Here is a 21160-nt window from a genome sequence, read left to right as displayed (position 1 = left end):
GGTTTTAGGACAGGAAAGACATTCCAGACTGCCGTTTCTCTGATGCTGGTTACCATTGCCAAAATTCACCAGTATTTGTGGTGGTTGGTTTTATCATCCCATCCAGACCACAAAACACACATATGTGTATCCTTATTCTGATTCCATTTTAAAGATTTAGAACAATTATTCTACCAAATGCAACTCAGCACATTGTTGCATAATGCATATTATTCCAGTCAAACATTTTCCATGTGATAGCGATTATTGAACCCTTTAACCATTCAGGGATAAAACACAGCTTCCTTGTTGCCCTTATCTTCAACATCTTCAGCGCACACACGCACACATGCGCACACACACACACACACACACACACACACACACACACACACACACACACACACACACACACACACACACACACACACACACACACACACACACACACACACACACACACACACACACACACTTCAAACTGAGCCAAACCCTAAACCGTTTGATTTAATTCCCATAATAGATGCACATTTGGGTGCCCTGGAGCCATAGGCATCCTCCCCGCTGCCTCCTTGGCTCCCATGAGATGCATCATTTACTGGGCTACTGCCCTGTTCCGCCCCTCTCCCCCTACCATCCAACCCTAGTGTGGCAGGATGGGCAAGGCACAGATGTCTGGGCTAATGGAATAACCGTGGGTGGTGGTGGTGGGAGGAGGCAGCCAGTGGGACACACTATAGTTCATGTCCTAATGTTCAGCTGACCCCCATGCATGAGGCGAGAAAAGATGGATTCATAATCAGTTGTGTGCTAATTTACAAGCTCAACGCCGCGTTGAGGTGTGATGCGTTGTGAGCTTGTAGATTGGCTATTTTTGGTGCGCGATGCCACAAGGGAAAGAGATAATATAAAGAAATAATCAAAAGGGTGACAAAAGACAGTGAGGTAGGGAGAGTAAGGATGGTCAGAATGAGAGCCTTTGTACAAAAGTATACAAATGGACCCAAGTTATTTGAAAATAAGTATCAGTAATAAATGTGATTCAGTAAATGATTACATTGTATTTGTCCATCAGTGTCACTATTTTATTTTTGTACGTACAGTAACAGAGACCAATAACAATCGGAGAAGTAGTTTTTAGGGTGACCATCGTTTACCACAACAAACCATTAACTGGGTGCAGTATACTTAGTTTACTAGTCATTGGTTAGACCAGTCATTAGTCCTACAACTACAACCTATCTCAAACCCTCACCCTAAACCTAACCTCCCACGGGGCAGCACACCTAAACCTAACCTTAACACATGTCTAACCAACAATGACTAGTCTAAACTAAGTATGCACCCCCATTAACCGTCTAAAATAATAATCATCAGCCGTGAAACATATGGATTCTTCAACTGAGATGAGCGGTTCTGTGAAAACAAAAAAAGACAAAAGAGGAATAGCATCTACTGCTGTAGGGTGAGTGACTCACTCCAGGTCCTGGTCTCGCGAGGGGCCTCCAGTGACCAGAGAGACTCACTGGCTGAATAGTGATGGACTGGGGTGGGGGTCGGATGGGGTAAGGGGGTCTCAGCTGTCAGACTGGCAATTAGGGCTCTCCAACTCTGTATCTGTGTGTGTTGGCAGCAGTGTAAAATCCTGAGTGTTCATGAGAGAGTGCAAATGTAACTATGGTTGCATTTGTACGCTCCCGAGTTACAAATGGAGAAAATTAACAATCAGGATTTTACTGTATAGTGTGCTTGGATATGATTATGCATGTGTGTGTGTGTGTGTGTGTGTGTGTGTGTGTGTGTGTGTGTGTGTGTGTGTTCGCGTGTGCGCGTATGTTTTAGTGTGCTTGTGTCTGTGTGTGTATGTGGTGGCAGGCATTTCCTTTCTCATCTTCAAGGGTGGGGGGACTGGAGCTCTGTTACACATCGATAGTCAATTATATATTCTTGAACATGCTCCTCAATAAGTTCAGCAGCAGTGGGTTTCATGTGATGACTCCCAGCTCTGCTACTGCGGTCACACTGACACACCACTCCTGATAGTAACAACACCCCCATCTCCTTCAGTCTCTTTTCTCGTCCTATCTATCCCCTGGTAAGCATTTTTTATTATTACTTTCCCCCTCCCCCACCCTCCCTCCCTACCCGCCTTGCCTCCGTGGTGACATCGGTGACTGTGGTTCATTGTCTTATGGCACGCTGACGATGGCATAGCCACGCGGTCAGGCCTTGGAATGAGCCTCTCAGTGTCGTATACTGTGACTTTACTGACAACAAGAATGGGAATGTTATATGGTTGCTCTCTCTCCCTGCTGTCTGTCTTTGTGAGAGCTTATGTGTATGGATGTTGTCAGGTAAAGGTCAACTTTTCAGGGGAAAAAAATAAAAAATAAACTAATCATTACTAATCCATCTTTGCCATCCATCCTTCGCCCCACCTGCATATGTGCAGGGGCCCTATTGACCATATTGAACTAACACCAGCCTTTGCGTAGATATCCTATATATATATTAACATCGGTTAATGGGAGGGCGGCAGGCGGGTGAACCAACGTCATTATGACTCAGACATAACCATAAGAAAACCTGATACGCCTGTACAGTGTATATAGGGCATATATGAAGATCTGGATGTCCAGAGCCACAGATGCGACCACTATGCCAATGTGCATATATCTGTAGTAAGTGACCGACTTACCAAAATGCCCATATGTCAATATGGGCATATTGGGCAGTGGCACATATGATAACATATATGGCCATAAAAGGGACAAGGACAGAGAGCCAACAGGCCTGAAAATTAAGTACACTTTTCAGTTTGCAGTCTTCACACACACGCACACAGGCACATTAGGCCATATTGTGAGGTCCCCGTTTCGTTCCCGCGTCATGGGCACTACTCATTCAATGCATTTTTTCATAGATAATACCCTTCTGGACTTTGGGTTAAAAGTTCTATTCATAATATCCTGCAGTATTTTGTCACAAGCCAGACATGTATATAACCAAAAAACGAAAATCTTGTGCTGCTGTTTTTGTACATATGTGAATCTAGATCATGAAATGTAGCAAATTTGTTAAAGAAAATGCTTCAACTTAAGTGATTGGCACACAGCACATGAAGCATACACATAGTACATTTAGCCAAAAGCTTATATTTCATACATAAGAATTGTCACAACCTACTGTGTAATGAAAGGTAGAAAAGAAAAGCAGTGCACCTCGGCCCACAAAGGCTACAAATATATCAAATTGTTACCACACCCCCAGAAACGGGTCTCGTGGTCGCAGCTTACATCGAGATGAACCTGTTTAGTTAATGGCTGCTCCAACAGTAGTGTCAACATTTTTGTGTTGTGTTGTTGTTGTATTTGGAATGTTGCCACTGCTGTTGGAGCAGCCATAAACTAAACAGGTTCATCTCGATGTTCTGGGATGTTCTGGTTCTTGTAATGTTAGTGTTAGTAAAAAGCAGGTAAAAGAGTAACGTTTGACTTGAGGCAGACTAACATCAGTCACTCTACCGTTCGTTCACTGTAGTAGAAGAGGTGCGCCTGGTGAGGGATTAAACCCCACAGCTATGTCGAGTCCGCCTACAGGAAATACGTAAGCTGCGACCATGAGACCCGTTTCTGAATTCGTCTATAAACATCTGACATCTGCTTCAACTACAAGACATGTCACCTGCAGAATTTTTCAGATGACATTGCAGTGGTCAGCTGCATCCCTTCATCTCAGGTCACAACACTGTTAAGCACGCATGGCTCAATGCTAGCAAGACCAAGGAGATGGTGGTGGACTATATGACATGACTAAGAGGGTACCTCCAACATAAATGCTGAGTTAGTGGAGAATGTAGACAACTACAACTTTCTAGTTTCCGAGTGCACCTAAACAGGTCGTTGGACTCGTCTGACTACTCTGATGCACTGATGATGTGTTCTTCTCGAATGCTCAGATCTTTTAGCTTATGCAACAGGATGCTGCAAATGGCTGGTGAGGAAGACGCAGGCTCCGTCGTGGGGACCTCACATGGAGTGGATGGTTTAGGTGCATACAGCGATAACTCGTTTTCACATAGCCACCATCTTGGAAATGCAGCCAGGTGGCAGGTGGCAGCCATATTGGATTTGGTAGCCATGGCGACCCCGAAGGTCACAGGCTCGGGCGCCCTAGCTTAATCATTAGAGCATGCACTGGGCTACATCCGGGCATGATCTAGATTCACATATGAGTAAACTAAGGCACCAGTACTTGTTTCAGATGTTAGGTAGGCCTATATGTATTTATGACATATAAAGATTTTGTGTTGCCAAAATCAATATAACAAGCAAAAACAGCAGCACAAGATTTTAGTTTTTTGGTTATATACATTTATATACATTTCTGGCCTGTGACAAAATACTGCAGGATATTATGAGTAGAACTTTTAACCCAAAGTTCAGAAGGGTATTATCTATGAAAAAATGCATTGAATGAGTAGTGCCCATGACGCGGGAACGAAATTCATTTTCTAGGCACTTTTTCTGGGGTCCCAACACGGCCTACATACACAGATCTCCATGTGGGACACCGGCTGACAGTAAAAACGGGTGCTATGGCAACGTATATCATTAGGTTCCCAAGTTGCATCGTTCCCAAGTAGGCCAGTGGCCGACTGCGACGGGCACGTACAGGTCTAGTATATCTAAATGACGGAGCGGTTGTGCAAAGACTCGCCCGGCAGCACTGTTTAATGCAAATTTTATTTGTGTTGAATTACTCATGACAAAGTTGTAAAAGTCAACAGTATGTATGTCCATAAAATAAGCAAGCAGCACGCGCAGACAATACACTAGTTCTTTCTTTCAATAATTTTATTATTATTATTATTTTTTTTTTAAGATATTTTTTTGCGGCTTACGCCTTTTATTGATTTTTTAAGGGACAGATAGTAGGCTGACAGGAAACGGGAGAGAGAAGGGGGGATGACATGCGGTAAAGGCCGTGTCGGGTTCGGGAGTCGAACCCGCGGCACACCGCGACTGGATCACCAGTCCGGTGCCCAGACCGTTACGCTACGGCCTGGGCCTCAATAATTTTATTATTATTATATTTTCACAATCTGATACAACGCCGGCAAGATGATCAGGCGCAGCGAAGTGAATTGTGAGCGCTGCATACTAGTGCCCAAAGCTATAATAAAAAAATCACACTCGTGTGAACTAAGTGAGAGGTGCTCTCATCATCATACATCATCACATTCCGGCCAATCACTTTTGGTGTCCTCACTTTTTATCCTCACATTCCGTGCTCAACCAATCAAATCATCATAAACATAGCTTAACACCATGGTCACCGTGTGAATCTGGTCATAAATCTGCTTCCTCCCTCAACTCTGCAGGCCTTCACAAACGGCTGTGGCCTATTACTTCTGCAGTACACTATAGATTTGAATCATACGTTGTTTATTTTCTCACAAAATATGTCCATTGTCGGCTCCACTTAGCTGTCAAAGCCAAGGTGGTGTCGAATTAAGGCTCATACATAGTCTGGATTTACGGTGGTTAGGTGACCACCGAACTACAACATGACGTCACGAGCCGCGGTGAAGAGCAAACCACCGCCACCGCTCCAGCCCTTCTCTCTGTTTTTACTCACTACCGCTCAATGTTATTTCAGCTCCGGTGGTCAGCTCACCACCGGAGCGGTGGTCACCTCATCACCGAAAATCCAGACTATGAATAGGCCTTTAGCCTCCTCCTAAATCCTCACAGAAATTCCCATATGGATCACTGTTGACAGGTCGAATATTCTATATTATGTGATCTTCGCAGCCAAGTCATCGCCACAATTAGCCCCAGTTAGTCATGAGCGGTCCCATTCTGCGTCCTCCACATCCATCCCTACAGACCCTCGCAGGTTAATCACTCTCTGAGGTCCAGATGGCTGAGCCAGGGACAGAATTTTAATTACTACGCTCTGATTTCACACCGTGGGCATTGCAGGGGACGGAAATAGTGACGGACAAAGTATATACTCAAGTATTCAAAAGTACAAATTACTTTTACTTTTTTTTAAAGATATTTTTGGGCCTTTTTTCTGCCTTTATTGATGAACAGTAGACTGACAGGACATGGGGAAAGAGATGGCGGGGGGTGACATGCAGCAAAGCTCGTCGGGTTCGGGACTGTAATCCGCAAATAAATTATTTTTAATATCAATGCATTGCTGTATTGAAATTGAGACCCCCCCCCCCCCCCGTCCTATAGATAGGCTATTTTCACTATATTTGAAATAGTGGTTAATTCATAATATATTTTTGTAAGTTTGGGTCCTAAAAAAATCCTACAGTGGATTTGAAATGCAGCAAATTGTAGATCACGGGGCTTGCAAGAAATACTCACATTTACTTACAGTATGTACAGTACTCAAGTAAATGTATTTAGTTACTACTGACCACCAGTGGAGAGCAACACTCCCCCTCTCTGAACATGGAGGCCATGAATAATAGGGTGCGACACTGGTAGACCACTGACAGCGGCAGCAATTGGCATTGTGTGGGCTGTGGGCGCGCGAGAGGTAAAATAGAGAAGGTGAGAGAGAACAGAGCAGAGTGGAAGAGAGAAAGAAACAACACGAGAGAGAGACGGATGGTGAGGTTGAACAAGAGGATGGAGAATAATGAAAGTGCATGATGAAAAGACAGCGGTACTGTGGGACAGTTAGCAGAAGAAAGAACATTAAATAGTGGAGAGAGGGCATAATATAGGCACGAAAGGAGAAGCAGGAGTGTGTATGGGGAAAGGGGTATCTAAGATCTTCGCTCTCGACAGGCTAGGAATTATATATTCCTCATCCTGCAGTGCTTAATCACCCTTTAAGTCAACAAAACACTGAAGTAAGTAGCAGCTATAATCACATCTGTTGGAAGGCCTCATCATCACCAATATACACTCCACCCACCAAAACACAATGCAGTTGGTTGGTGGGGATGCCGGTCGGGAGAGCACACAAAGCTCCAAAAGGTCCAGAGTCCAAGGTCATAAATCTAAAATAATATGGAAATTCTTCTTTGAAAAGACAGTGGGTGGTCGACCCCCACACCATGTATTCATTCTTGCTTCAGACAGACAACACAAGGCAGTAAAAAGAGGACATACTGTAGGCCAACTATAAGGAACTAAGAATGTGTGGTCTTATCGACAGACACAGGACTGTTTCTTTAGTTACGGAAAGTTAAAAAAAAAGAAGAAAAAATGCAGTGTCCAGCCAACAACAGCGATATGAAAACTATGTTCGCTTACTCTTCTAAGCTTAGATGAGAAATGTGCAGGAAAAACATTGTAGGAGTTACCATTATTCCTGCAGTTCTGTTGATTATATATTACGGCTAATCTTGCAGACTCCTACTGTGTTACATGCCAGAGCTCAGAGGGAAATGAAAAATGTGCTATTAAAACTCCCAGCAGGCATCAAAATCACTTTTGTCAAGTTTATTGTCATTATGAACCAAAGCTGCTATGAAAAGTTGTCCAAAAACTGTCAGAAATGTTTTGAGATCTAACAGCGCACAAGTTTGAGCGGTCTACTCTGACCTTCAGTAAAAAAGAAAAATAATAATAATATATAAAAGTGATAAATAAGTGATATCAGAATAAGAACAACTAAACTGTGCATCCAGGAAGGAATAGCAGGTACAACGAGGACAGTGAGGAGAGTGAGTGACAGAGGGGACCAGGTGCCTGGGGCTGGGGAAGATGAGTGACTCAGTGAACCATTGATTGGGTAGAGTTAGCAGCAGGATGGAGCACCCCGGGTGTCTTTTTGTCATTGCTAAACACCTGTCTGTGTTGGAACAGGAAGCAGAGGGCTTGAACACGGGAGAGAATTGGATCACTTTACTGTATCATGGTCCATAATTTGTTCTTTCAGCACACTTTAACTGTTGAACCCTAGCATCCCTATTCATATGGGAATATTTGCAGAGCTCACAACGGGTCGCAACATGCCGCATTGTGAGCTTATAGATCAACTATTTTCGGCAAAGCGATGTGGGGCTCTATCGTATGCCTTACCCACAAGCATTAAACACTTTCCGTGAATTACACATTTAGGAGCTTCCATGCGTAAACGTTATCTTGCGGCCACACTATACATTTTTCCGACTCCTATATTTGCGGATGGAGGTGTGTTTGTAGGCGTGTTGATGCACTTTCCCTATATTTGCATACAGGATTAGGACAACGGAAAGCTCCTCTTCAAACCACCCTCAATACGAAAAAGAATGCACTCCTGAGTTTGAGCTGCATCGACGCAGAACATTCACAGCTCAGAGGTCTCGTTCTGTCTTAATTCTCCACAAATCTCTGTTATTGTATTCCTATTGCTATTGTATTGTATTCCTTGTGCTCATTGTGTTTAATTGTCTAGTCAAAGAAGTCATTAGATTTGTGCCAAGGCGCATTGTGCGCGATTCCCTCGTTTAGTTTCATCACCTCATCACCCCATTACACAGCAAATATTTAATGGATTAAAATAATGTAAAATTCCCCATAATCAGTAACACACGTAGCTGATACTAGTGTCAACCAAATGTGTTTTATTAAAAGGAAATTAAAGGCTAGATGGGTGTCATTTCCAATGATATTTCAGTGCAAGTCGGTTTAATAAATCCGATTTCCCGAACTTTCGTTTTAGCTTGATACCGTTTCGTAGAGAGGCAATGCACTCACTCACGATATACCAAATAAAAAATCGAACTTCATAGATTACACAGCACAATTTTTTTAAACTGTCCAGATTTGAGCGAGCTGTGAGTCAATGAAATGATGAGCGTTTGGGAGCACAAGTGCAGAGGCTGTGTTGGTCGCAGAGTGGATGACAGATACTGGACACACAAAACAACCCTCTGTATCTAATATAAATGAATTCCAAGGCAGCACGCGTTGCTCTTCCATAAGGCTCACTCCAGGGCATAATAGATTATGGATAATGGATCTCTTAAAGGCAATGGAACCTGGCGCACTGATTGGTTTAAGTTGCATAATGCCCAAACCACACCTATGCATAAAGTAATGGGTAGTGGAGGTGTTTTAAGGATTTAGGCAGTGGCATAAGATAGCCAATTAAGTTTAGGATGTAGCATTGGGGAAGGGGCGTTCCCCTACTAATTAACTAATTTTGGTCACCTGTCTAAATCCCTTAAACACCTCCGCTACCCGTTACATTATGCATAGGTGTGGTTTGGGCGTTACAATAATGAAACCAATCACCGTGCCACATACCATTTAAGAGAAAGAGAAAAACAACAAAAAGAAGGCGTTTTTACTAATTATTTGTTCGGCCCGAAGAATTGTGTTTATTGTCATGATTTGTCACAACACGAGTTGGCTTTGTACAAGGTTTAAAAGGTCTTTAAATAAATACTTTTTGAAATGTCTAAGAGGAAAATGAACGGGGAATAATTTCCTGGGCCCTGGTAGGGGGCGGGACTGCGATTCTCTATATTGCGTCATAGCCTTACGGTCTACAGCCCATGGAAGAGTGATGCGTTGCTGCCTTGAAGTCTCACTTGTGTTGCACCCCCGTGCCTTTCTTATTTTTTCCCACCGCGCACAGATTTCAAAGTGCTATGTAATCTACAAATTTGGTATATAGATCGTGCATGTAGGCCGTCTCTACGGAACGGTATCAAGCAATCGGATAAAACCCCATTTGCTGCGCTATGGGGTGATGAAACTGAATGAGCTAATGGAATCGCGCACAAGTCAAATTTTACTAGACAATTATATAAACACAATCGACACAAGGAAGTGACAGGCACCCTGCTGATTCTGCTGATTATAGGAAAATTACAAAGAGATGCGTAGGAGAATAAGGAGAAATGAAGCAGCCTGACTCCGTGGACATCTTCATTGCAGGCGCACAGCGCGCGCTGGTCTACCAAGCAAATTTGGCATTAAGACTTATGGGTGCTTTTAAACTCCACTATGCGCCTTCCCAAATATGTGTGACCAAAATAGCCATTTAGGGGAAAGCGCGCCAACACGCCCATGACCACACCTCTAGACGCAAATACTGGTGTCGGCATAATGGATAGCCAGTGATGCTGGACCAAAATATCATTTAGGGACAGAGCAAGCTCCTATACTCGTAGTTTTCGGGCAGCGGCTGACTTGCAGGCAGCGTCGCGGGTAACGGCAGTAACGAAAATAGAGCCCTAAATCCCCAAATTAAGGAAAAAGTGCCCCTAACACAAGATAGGGCCTGTGGTGTAGATGGAGAAAAAGGGCGGCCCAAGTACAGAGCCGACCACAGTTAGGTTTACTAGGTATAGATCAGGGTTTAAGTGTATAATTTCACAGGGATGAATAGTAGAGGTAACAAAATTGCTAATTCAATACAATAAAATTATCAATCTACGGCATCCATCTAATGCCCTGATCTTGCAGCTCTGGGATGTGAATCCATGATGAGATTTAAATCAGCCACAGCGAATTTAAAAGGGAAACATGATAACTAGCAGCACAGGCTCTTCAAGTATCTAAATTTGTTTTAATACATTAAAGTGGAGAGAAACAGGAAAGTGGGTATTAAGAAATGGGACAGAAAGAACACCACGTGGCCTCAGCCGGCCGAGTGGTCCAGGCACCTAGGCTGGTAATCCAGCCTGACAGCGTGTCACGGGTTCGAGTCCCCACTCCCGAGCCCAACAACCATCTCTCTCCCCCTTCCTGTCAAACTACTATAAATCTATCAATAAAGGCAAAAGGCCAAAAAGAATATCTTAAAAAAAGAACATCACAAGCCACGGACCATAGTTTCATCGCCTACCAGGGATTTGAACTAGGTCTCTAACATGGGGAGACATAACACTCTTCCAAGATGGAATAGAACACCTGCTTGGCTAGCGAAGATATTGCATTTTGCGAATTTTATACAGCCCACAGCTTCATACCTGAATTGTATTATGAACCCAACAGTATATGGGCTGTTTTTTAACCTGGGTATTTCCCAGAGTATAATTTGTCAGTGTTCCTTGTTCCCTGAATTTATTTTTTTATTTATTTTTTACCTTGTTTGCTTGGTTACATTTGGTAATGTGACATAAGGCTGAAAAAAGGCTGCATACACTTTCTGTTCACAGCACACACCTGGCAAAAGACCATTGATATTAAATATTGATGATGATAGTTACCGTAATTTCCGGACTATAAGCCGCACCTGAATATAAGCCGCACCAGCCAAATTTAGGGAAAATCCCATATACAAGCCGCACCGGACTATAAGCCGCACCGGACTATAAGCCGCAGCTACGTTAGCTCAGAGCCTGAGATGGCTCTGCGTTAGCTGTAAAAATCCATAGATTAGCCGCACCGTTGTATAAGCCGCAGGGTTCAAAACATGGGTAAAAAGCCGCGGCTTATAGTCCGGAAATTACGGTAAATAGAATTAATCCGAAGCTAAATTATGTAGTTGGCCCTTGGGTGTTTTAATATTTTCTTTTTTTGTAAAGATTTATTTATTGATAATGCAGATATTTACCACAATGAGTTACAGAATCATGATTTATTTTTTATTTTTTTAAACAAGACAAGACAAACTCAAAAAAGAAAAGACAAAAAACAGCAAAAACAAACCCCCCCCACCCACCCGCCACCCCAACCCCAGAAAGGAAAACTACACAGCTCTCATTACTCTGTATTGTACACAACACCTCGACAGCAACAACTCGGATAAATACATGAAAATAACAATATAAATAAAAACTCAAACTAAATCAACCCAGAGGAGATATTGAAGGTAGAACCTCAAAGAACCTGCCCCATATTTTTTCAAAAGTAGCAGGCCTTCTTCTTACATTGTACAGTATCTTTTCCGGGGTACAGTATGATGAAAGCTCATTCAGCCAGTGTCTCTGTGAAGGTGATTTTTCAGATTTCCAATTAACCAAGATGATTTTCTTCGCAGCTGTACTGGCGAGTAACACAAAGTATGCTTTGTTGAAATTTGTGTTGATCAATGTAACGTCACCCAGTAACCAAATTCTTGGATCATGTGGTATTTGGGTGTTTTAATATTTTCTAATATGGCCCCCTTTAAAAGGTTTGGACACCCCTGACTTATGGGGTTCAGCCAGTACTACTTTATAAGCCAGTATGTGTCCTACTTGACACCAGGCTCTACATTTATCAATGGAAAAGTAGGCATACCACCTCCCACCACTGTAGATGTAGTAGTATGTGTAGGTATATATTGTATTAGCACATTCTAACATGTGAGTGTCCCCGGCATGTCGCCTGAGGTTCGAATCCCGATACCGACCTTTGCTGCGTCACTCACGCTCTCTCTCCCCATCTCTTGTCTATCTACTATCAATAAAGGCCAAATATATACACTGTATATATATTATATTAATATTAAATTATTATAATAATTAATATTAAATTATTAATATATATTATATATATATATATATATAAAAATAAAAAAAAGAGAGATAGACCTAGGGACTGACCTGGCCACCTGCACTTGGACTGACCGGACGGATATAGAGAGGTTGTAAAGAAATATCATTATGTAATCTAACACCAGGACAAATATATATAGACGTAGCCTATGTACCAAAGTGATATGATGATGTTAGGGTTACCGCAGGAAAATAATAATAAAGTGTTACAATTACAATAGTCTGGTTGCCCTTTAGAGCAACCACACTAATAATGAGTAGAATTTGTTAGTTATACAGTTTATGAACACAATAGTCCAGAATAGGGATGCACCGAAAGGGAAATTCTTGGCCGAAACCGAATACCGAATATAGGAAACAGTTGGCCGAAAACCGAATACCGAATATCCGAATATGATTAATATTATACATCTTTTTTCCTACCATTGCTGTCATGGCCGTACCTTAAAGCTACCTGATTTATGGCAAAATAAATCGTTATGGCCAAACTTAACTTAAATAATAATCACTATTATGGGTTCATAAAACATTTATTCAGCCCTTTTGAATGCATTAATTGCATACACTATTCGGTGATATATTTTTATATATTTATATATTTTCTGCGGCCGAATATTCGGTGCATCACTAGTTAAAATAGTATGTTTATACAGAGTAAGTACAGAATAAATAATCTCTCAATCACTTGGTAATGACTGTGACACAGTCCTGTATCTGAAAGGTCAGAAATGCAGTCCTTGCAACCACAATGTTTCCAGCCATACAGGTCTAGTCCAGAATGCCACTTAAGCACTATATACTTTGTTGTACAACAAATAGAAAAAAATGTTGACCTACAAGCTTGTAGAAAATTTGAAAGATTTAGAAAGCTTTTGCCTATAATGCCATGTTGAAAGTGGTTATCACTTAACATACCTACACCCGCACAGTATCATTGGTATGAAGTGTAACTGAATATTGCTGTTTTAGTATCCTCACTTAACTCATTAACCTGAGTTTGATTCTACAAATGTTATGCTAACTTAAATAATAATCACTATTATGGGTCCATAAAACATTTATTCAGCTCTTTTGAATGCATTAATTGCATACACTATTCGGTGATATATTTTCTGCCTATTTGGGTCGAAACCGAATAGGCCGAAAATGCATTTTTAGCCATTTTCTGCCGAATATTTTCTGCGGCCGAATATTCGGTGCATCACTAGTCCAGAACGCTGCTGAGTACCCTCTCATGATGCTCTATGTCCCCAGAATCTAAACAAAAATGTGGTGATGCAGCATTCCGTTTTTAATGCGCCACATATCTGGATAAATCTCCCACAATACTGCAGGTCTGCTACAACTCTGTTCTTCACACTTGCAACTTTACCGTAATGCCAAAATGAATCAATCCCTAACCGAATGTTCATAATACTTTAGTATTCCTGACTGTCATGGCGACAAGAGACCCACCAGACATTAGAAGCTGCAATAGTGCAATAATTTTGATACTGTACCATTGTACCAACCCAAACAAGTCTGGAGCCAACGCCTGATTTACACTTCATCGTATGATGATGTTACATACCAAAAATAGCCAATCTACAAGTTCACAATGCGTTACAATGCGACACCACTTTGCATTCCCAGCATCGGTGCAATATTCTGGCTCAGGACCCCACTGCTGTTCTTTGGCTACTGTGAGGTTGTGTTAATGGATGCTTTAACGTTGCACGATGCAATGATTTACAATAGCGGAATCCCCTTCCTCTGCAGATTTCTCTTGTCTCTCTCACCAATTACACACACTTGATGGCTCTCTTGAAAAGTTGTTCATTTGGTTGCAGGACACAGTTTGCAGTCTCAGTGGAATGAGAGTGTGTGTGTGTGTGTGTGTGGGGATGATTCATTTTGAGCAGCTGTTATTATCACAAGATACCCACCGCTATCACAAGACGCAAGCAATAAGGTACACACAGTACCACTTCTACACTTTCATCATGTGATCTTAACTATAAATGCACCAAGTCTCTGTACGTCTGTAATCCACGTAACTCGAGCACCATTCGCCCCACTTACTTCAAATTCGACACACACGTTCCACACCCCCACAGGGACCGCAGTGCCTGGTGTCCAGAACCAGTTGTCCAGAACCGCCACAAAAGGCCTCTAGCCGGGCCAGACTCCATATTGCCACAAAAGGCCTCTACCTGGGCCAGACTCCATATTTGGGCATGCCTAACAAATAACTCCATACAGTATATGAGCATACAACGGGACACAGCTGACATCACAAGGCCTCTGCCCGGGCCAGACTCCATATTTGGGCATGCCGAAATACGGGTTCGTCCCACCGACTTCTGACATCATTCTGACATCTGCATAGACTCCATATTCACTCCAAATTCATTCATGCCTGACAAAGAACTCCATATATGGGTATAAAGGGGACACAGACATAATATCTGGGTGGTACATGCATTTCCAACTTACATCGTTCCAAGTAGGCCAGTGCCCAACGGGCACCGCTGTAGAGGCTCCAACACATATCTGGGTGGGGCAAGCATTCATTTCCAACTTGCATCGTTCCAAGTAGGCCTGTGGCCAACAGGCACCACTGTAGAGGCCCTACGGGCACCGCTCTAGTATTAGATAATTGGGATGGCACACTGGTTCCTCTTCAGTTAATTTCTTGGTGTATGTTCATCACAGGGCTCCAAATCCTTTGCGTACATATTGTAAGAGAGAGCTGTGACATTCTGACACCCAGTGATCAGAAGAGAGAGGCTACGCAGGCCTCACTGTAATTTAACTGGAATGCAGGAATGGAAGCGTACAGAGCTTGTGTCTGTATTCTCAATGATCCGCCCTCTGCTTCTCTGTGTCTCTCCGTTTTCCAGAGAGTGGGGAGGACTCAAAGTGCTGAGTGAACTGCAGGCAGACACCAGGACAGAGTGCGGGGGAGTGAGCAGACAAGGTAAGTCAAGACAGAGAGAGGAGTAGGCTGTGCATGGAAGCATGCGCCATACTGGAATACACCACAGAGGATGGGAGCAGATACTGCAAGTATCAGCTAGTTTCTCACAGCGATACTGCATGACATTGTGTTCGATTTTGCACGTTTACAACAGTGAAAACACGTGAAAATGTGCGTCTACTTTTCCTGATAAACAGCCGGCCTGGAATGTGCCGGGAAATTGTGCAGTGGGTGAGATATGGCTATCTGACCGCTCAAGAAGATGTCAGATGCATCCTGACAGTTTCCACAAAGTTGTTGACAGCTGACACAGATAAGACCTGCTTCCGTCTGAATGGATTATTTATCAGCGGCTGTTAGAATGTCACAGCTATCAGCATGTTGACACCATGCGCAACATCTTGGGATGTTATTTTGGGCAGCTGTTGGATAGGACAGGAAGCACGTGAGGTTTCATTGACGCAGTAGCAGATAGTAGAGTAACAGATTTGCACGTCTTTAGGGTGAAATTCCACCCTAAAACAGAATTCACTATTTCACGACCATTATTCACATGTTCTCGGTTTAGACTTGATTTGTAAAGATAGAAAAGGCTAACTGCAAGGTGGAAGCAAGATACGTCTGTTCATAGTCTGTGGATCCCATTACTGTAGTTGCAACTGGGGTATAACTGTGTTCCCTGGGATCAACACAAAAACATGAAGCAAAGGACATGCACAACAATGCATCCTCCTCACACCCCTTTAAAGATGGAAAATGTCACCAAGTGGCATTTCCTGTGCTCCATTGATAATTAATAGGAAAATAATTGTGTGGACACAGACAATGGTCTCCCAAAATGTTATTAGCTGCCCTAAAGGACAAAAAAAAAAAAATTGAGCATATTACTGTAGATTACTTTGACACAGTGGCTGAAGGACTACTTTCTACTGTAGACGACCCAGAAACCCTGAACAGAGACATTCATCCCTATCTGGTGTCTGTCTGGTGATACAGTGGCCTGTTTTGACATCTCCCATGAGGAGGGCAAACCTTGATTTATGTGGCCTCGTTACGAAACAAGTTAAGGAGCGTAATTTCTGCTTGGGGTTATCAATGATGCCCTTGTAGTTAGTCTCTGCCCTATTTCAATGCGGAACAAAACCTTAAACCTCCACACAAGAATCTCAAGGCATACTTGCACACCCATTCAAGCCACACATTTAGTTCCAAAGGGAATACACAGTGGCAATGTTTAACACTTGGAACATTGACAGTCACATATGGCTCCCACAGATGGGGCACCAGATAATAACTCTCTCACCCCGTACAAATATCAATACATTTGGGTCCAGCAATCTGCTGGGAGGAATGATCAGTCCCGACTCCCAATTCCAAACCCCCTGAGGTTAGGTATATGAATTAATTGCAGCTGGTGAATTGTATCTCTAAACATGTGGTTCTGGATGGAATCCTACCTTCACCATCTTTTCATATGCACAGCGGCTTACAGCGGCCCCCCAAAAATACTTGGTTTTGTCCTTTAAAATGGACACAAACAACGATAACCGGCACTGATTGGTGTCTTTTTTTTAAAACCCATCCAGCCAGTGTCCCAATAAGGTGAAGGAGTCTTTTTTTCTTTTTTGGGGAAAGTTTGTAATCCATTTTTCACCCGTGTCAATCATCTAATGTGATCCTGGGCTCTACACACCCTCCGCCAACCTGGGGAGAGCAACGGACTTGAACTCATGCATGCATGAGTGTCCAAGTTGCTCCTTTACACCTGACAGGGGAGAGTTTCCCTGGTTGGACGTAGTGCGTGGAAGGAACACGTTATTCCAACCAATTCCTTTCCCCTCCATCAGGCGTCCCGGCTGGCCAGGGGGAAGGCAGAGGATTACTGCATGATTTTTGTGAGGGTACCTACCCTAGGCCGGGGACACGGGGATAACATGCAAACTCCACACATAAAGGCCCTTTCGCCAACCAAGGAGTCTTAACAGTGAGAACATGCAGGCCCTATGAGTGCAGTGTCTCAAAACATGATGTTTATGTTACACAATTAACAGAGTAGCCACTAGCCAGCTTATAGTGTTCATAAATCCACAGGGGTATATTCACAATATGGCTTTGGATAATGTACTGTAAAGGTCTATTAACATGTAGTGCCTCCATCCTACTCCTCCCGTTCATAATTATGAGCTGACAGGCGCTGTCACAGCCCATAAGACTCTTTCGCTGCACGTACTCCTATGGTAGGAATACATGCATCGACAAAGATCACGCTCCCTGCCCTACTCTCCTGAACACAGCAAATGTTATCATCATACCTCCTCCGAGGTGGAAAGCCTGGTGACGCGAGGTTATCATCATAGTGGATTCAAAGTCCTGTAGTCACTCGCTCATCCCCTGGTTCACGGAAGTCATTTCTCTATGGAGAATAACATGGGGTCATCTTAAAATCATCTCATATAAGCATTGTGGTTAAAAAATAAACAAAGTGTCTCTGCGAAATTGTCGGGGAGGTGGCTCAGTGTCGTTTACGACCGCCAGTCATATTTGATAACGTCTGTTTTTTATTTTATTTATAACTTTATTTATAAGATTTTCAATTTTTGTAGACAAACAACCCCACATATACCCCACCCTCCCCGGTTCCATCACAAAACAAGACAACAAGAACAACAACAAAAAAACAACAATAAAATAAAATAAACAGGTAGTAAAGGATATAAATAATAAATGAAATAAATAAATACAATAAAATAAAATTAGCCTTTTACTAGATTAAGGGGCTACAGAGTGAACCAAATTACATGTAGGAAAAACACTTAGGACACATCATCAAAAGACAGTGAGTCGGAAGACAGTGAAAGGGTGAATTCAAGGAAAGGGGACCAAGCCTTTACAAATTTCTGGCGAGATTTGAACCTGTTGTATCTGAGCTTCTCCAATGGTATAAAGGATAGAACATCCTTGACCCAACTTGTAAATGTTGGAGGTTTATCAGATTTCCAATTGCGGAGAATAAGTCTCCTCGCTATGAGTGAAGCAAAAGCTATGAAATTGGCTTGGGGAGAGGTAATTGGTGCATCGTCGTTGGGAACTCCAAATATAGCAGTTATCGGGTTGGGCGCAATTGGCATATGACAAGAGAAAGCATCAAAAATATTATTCCAGAATGGGTTCAAGGAAGTGCATCCCCAGAACATATGTCCAATAGAGGCTGGCTCCAGATGACATCTTATACAAGTAGAGTCAATGTCAGGATACATTTTAGACAAATGCAAACGATGTACTATTTTGAATTGAATTAGGCAATGTCTAAGACATAAAGAGGTAGTATGAATACGCCTCAAAGAGAGTTCCCACGTCTCTAGATAACGTCAGTTTCTAGTGAAAATATAGTCCGTTGATTATTCATATCCATAAGTGAAACGGCCAGGATGACATGTTTATTTTTCAATAAATGAGGCGATCTAAAAACCTCCTATGGGGATTACAATGCAAATAAAAAGTACATGAACCTGTGGAATTGCGCACTCTACCAATATTGACGTCAGACGTCGGTGCTCTATGCTGGTGGGCAGACACTTTACCCCTTTACCACCACTCACATTTAGCATCTTTAACATGGTTTGTTTATCAAACTTGCTTTGTAAAAAAAACAGTGTGATTTGGCTGTGGCAGATGCAAATAAAAGATGGGCTCCAGCATGTCCTTCAAAAGCATCCAAACAAGTTAAACTTAGCCGACAGAAAACAGGCAACAAAGGCTGCTAGCCTGCTACACCATGTCATCATTGTAGTCTGAGAAAATCAGTTGCAATAGTTTCTCAGGGGAAATTAGGGATTTCAGTTCTAATATTAGTTGATCGGGAAAGACCAGGGGTCTGATACATACACAGTAAAATCCCTCTGTTTATTACACTGAGAGTGTACAAATGGGACCACAAATACAGCACTTGCGCAGGAAACCAGGTTCAAATCCGGGGTAGAAGATTCAATCGATTCAACTATTTCAGGATGAGGCACATCACATCATGAGGGCAGAGGGATAATGACAGCAGAGACTTCCATCGGCTGCAACTGGCTCCATGCAGTGGCATCAGTTTGAGAGCGCTGCATGGACAGGTGTGCCTCCACAGGCCATCAATATTTATGGACTAGTGCCTTGCTGAGATCAGTCTTTACCACACACTGACTCATACCACGGTGCATACAGACAAGTGGTGGGAGGGCACACAGAGGATTGATCACCAAGGAAGATCCTGTTTTAGAGGGCTGCTGGTTGTTCCGTTTCATCAAAGAGGTTATAAAACATTGTCACGTGATTCCTCTCAGGGCAGGGCATCTAACAAATGTTGTTTGCTGTTTACAGTGTCTGGTGCATTTAAATCGTCTCTAAAGGTGATCGATGCACTACAGTAGTTCACCAGCCACATGGAGTAGAACACAGCCTCCAAATGAACCTTACCAGTCACAACCAAAATTCACCACCTTTTCCGGACCTAGAGGCTGCTGTTGATTTCACACTCTGAAAAGAATTGGTGTTATTTCACCAGACCAGCCTTCACTTAAAGGTATATTCAGTGATTTCACTTAATTCAAATATCCCTTATTTTTTTGTTTTGTTGTGATAATCCTCTCTACTATAGAGTGTGCTGACCATATAAGGAGTTCCTCCCTGTCCCCAGTTAACCCCTGGGGGTCAAAAAGTTTTGTTTTTGGCTCTCTATCCTGATTGGATGAAAGACTTAGGTCCCAGGCAAAAACGAAACCTAAGGTTTTTTGAGTGAAATCACTGAATATACCTTTAAGCTATGTAGATATCTAACCTATAATAAAAATGAAATGATAATAGCATTTGCCGATATAATTGATGCATAAGCGTCCTCCAATTAACATAACGTCTATCATTGCTCCAAAGCACAGTGAATGATGATTGAGCTGCAGGGTTATAATAAAGGTTCTAATGACACCTTAAGCCTGATCTATAGGCCTACTTGCTTGTGAATCGTATCTCAAACTGAAAATAACCATCTACAAGCTTACAAGCTTACAATGTGTCGCACTGCGACGCATTTGTAGATCTGCTATTTGTGAAACACAGGCATACAATATAAATCAGGCGTTATGTTTACTTTATAGATATAGCTTGTACATGTTACAGTTCACAACAAATGGTATTCATAACTGTGCTGCTTTACCACATTCATTTAACAAACCACATTGTTCTATTCACACTAATGCCCGATTTATAATTTGGTTGTGCGTGGTGTCATGCATCAAAAACAGTTGATGGCGATGTGAATCATTGTGAGCTTGTAGAGCAGCTTTTTTCAGTGTGTGACATTGGTGCAAAACAAAGTATAAACCACCCTTTCTGACAGAAAATCTTGTAAAGGAAAACCAACTGGTATTCCAAATATCACTTTTATCACGTTTTAAATACAATAATGGACAAAGCAACAGTTTTTCCTTACTTTTTATTTAAGATTTGTTTTTGGCTTTTTGCCTTTATTGATAGTTACAAGTGAAGATAGACAGGTAAGAGGGAGAGAGAGAAGGGGAGAGACGCAGCAAAGGTCGTCATGAACGGGACTCAAACACGCGACGCGCTGTCAGGCCAGAGCCAATATGTGTTTGGACCACTAGGGCAGCAGGCACCCTTTCCATTGTTCTTCAGTAAAATGGATGTTCCTGATATGCATGTTTTAAATATAGTAATGGACAAAGCAACGGCCCCTCAGCCTCCTTTCCTACTCTGTTTCCTTCCCCCTCACTGTC

The 21160-nt window shown here is 42.4% G+C and overlaps 1 protein-coding gene across 1 annotated transcript in view; it reads left to right on the top strand.

Moving 5' to 3' along the window:
• LOC310877527 (guanine nucleotide-binding protein G(I)/G(S)/G(O) subunit gamma-2) overlaps window positions 1-21160 on the top strand; it is a 29444-nt gene that overhangs the window by 3852 nt on the left and 4432 nt on the right. The window contains exon 2 of the mRNA XM_083791411.1: window positions 15313-15389. The gene's annotated coding sequence lies outside the window, so the exon portion shown is untranslated. The remainder of the gene's footprint in view (window positions 1-15312; window positions 15390-21160) is intronic.

The sequence above is a fragment of the Protomyctophum parallelum genome (assembly GCF_964188405.1).
Source record: "Protomyctophum parallelum genome assembly, chromosome: 20".
NCBI classification, from domain to species: Eukaryota; Metazoa; Chordata; class Actinopteri; order Myctophiformes; family Myctophidae; genus Protomyctophum; species Protomyctophum parallelum.
The sequence above is the reverse complement of the archived record's forward strand: the minus strand, read 5'-3'. Positions and strand labels throughout refer to the sequence as shown.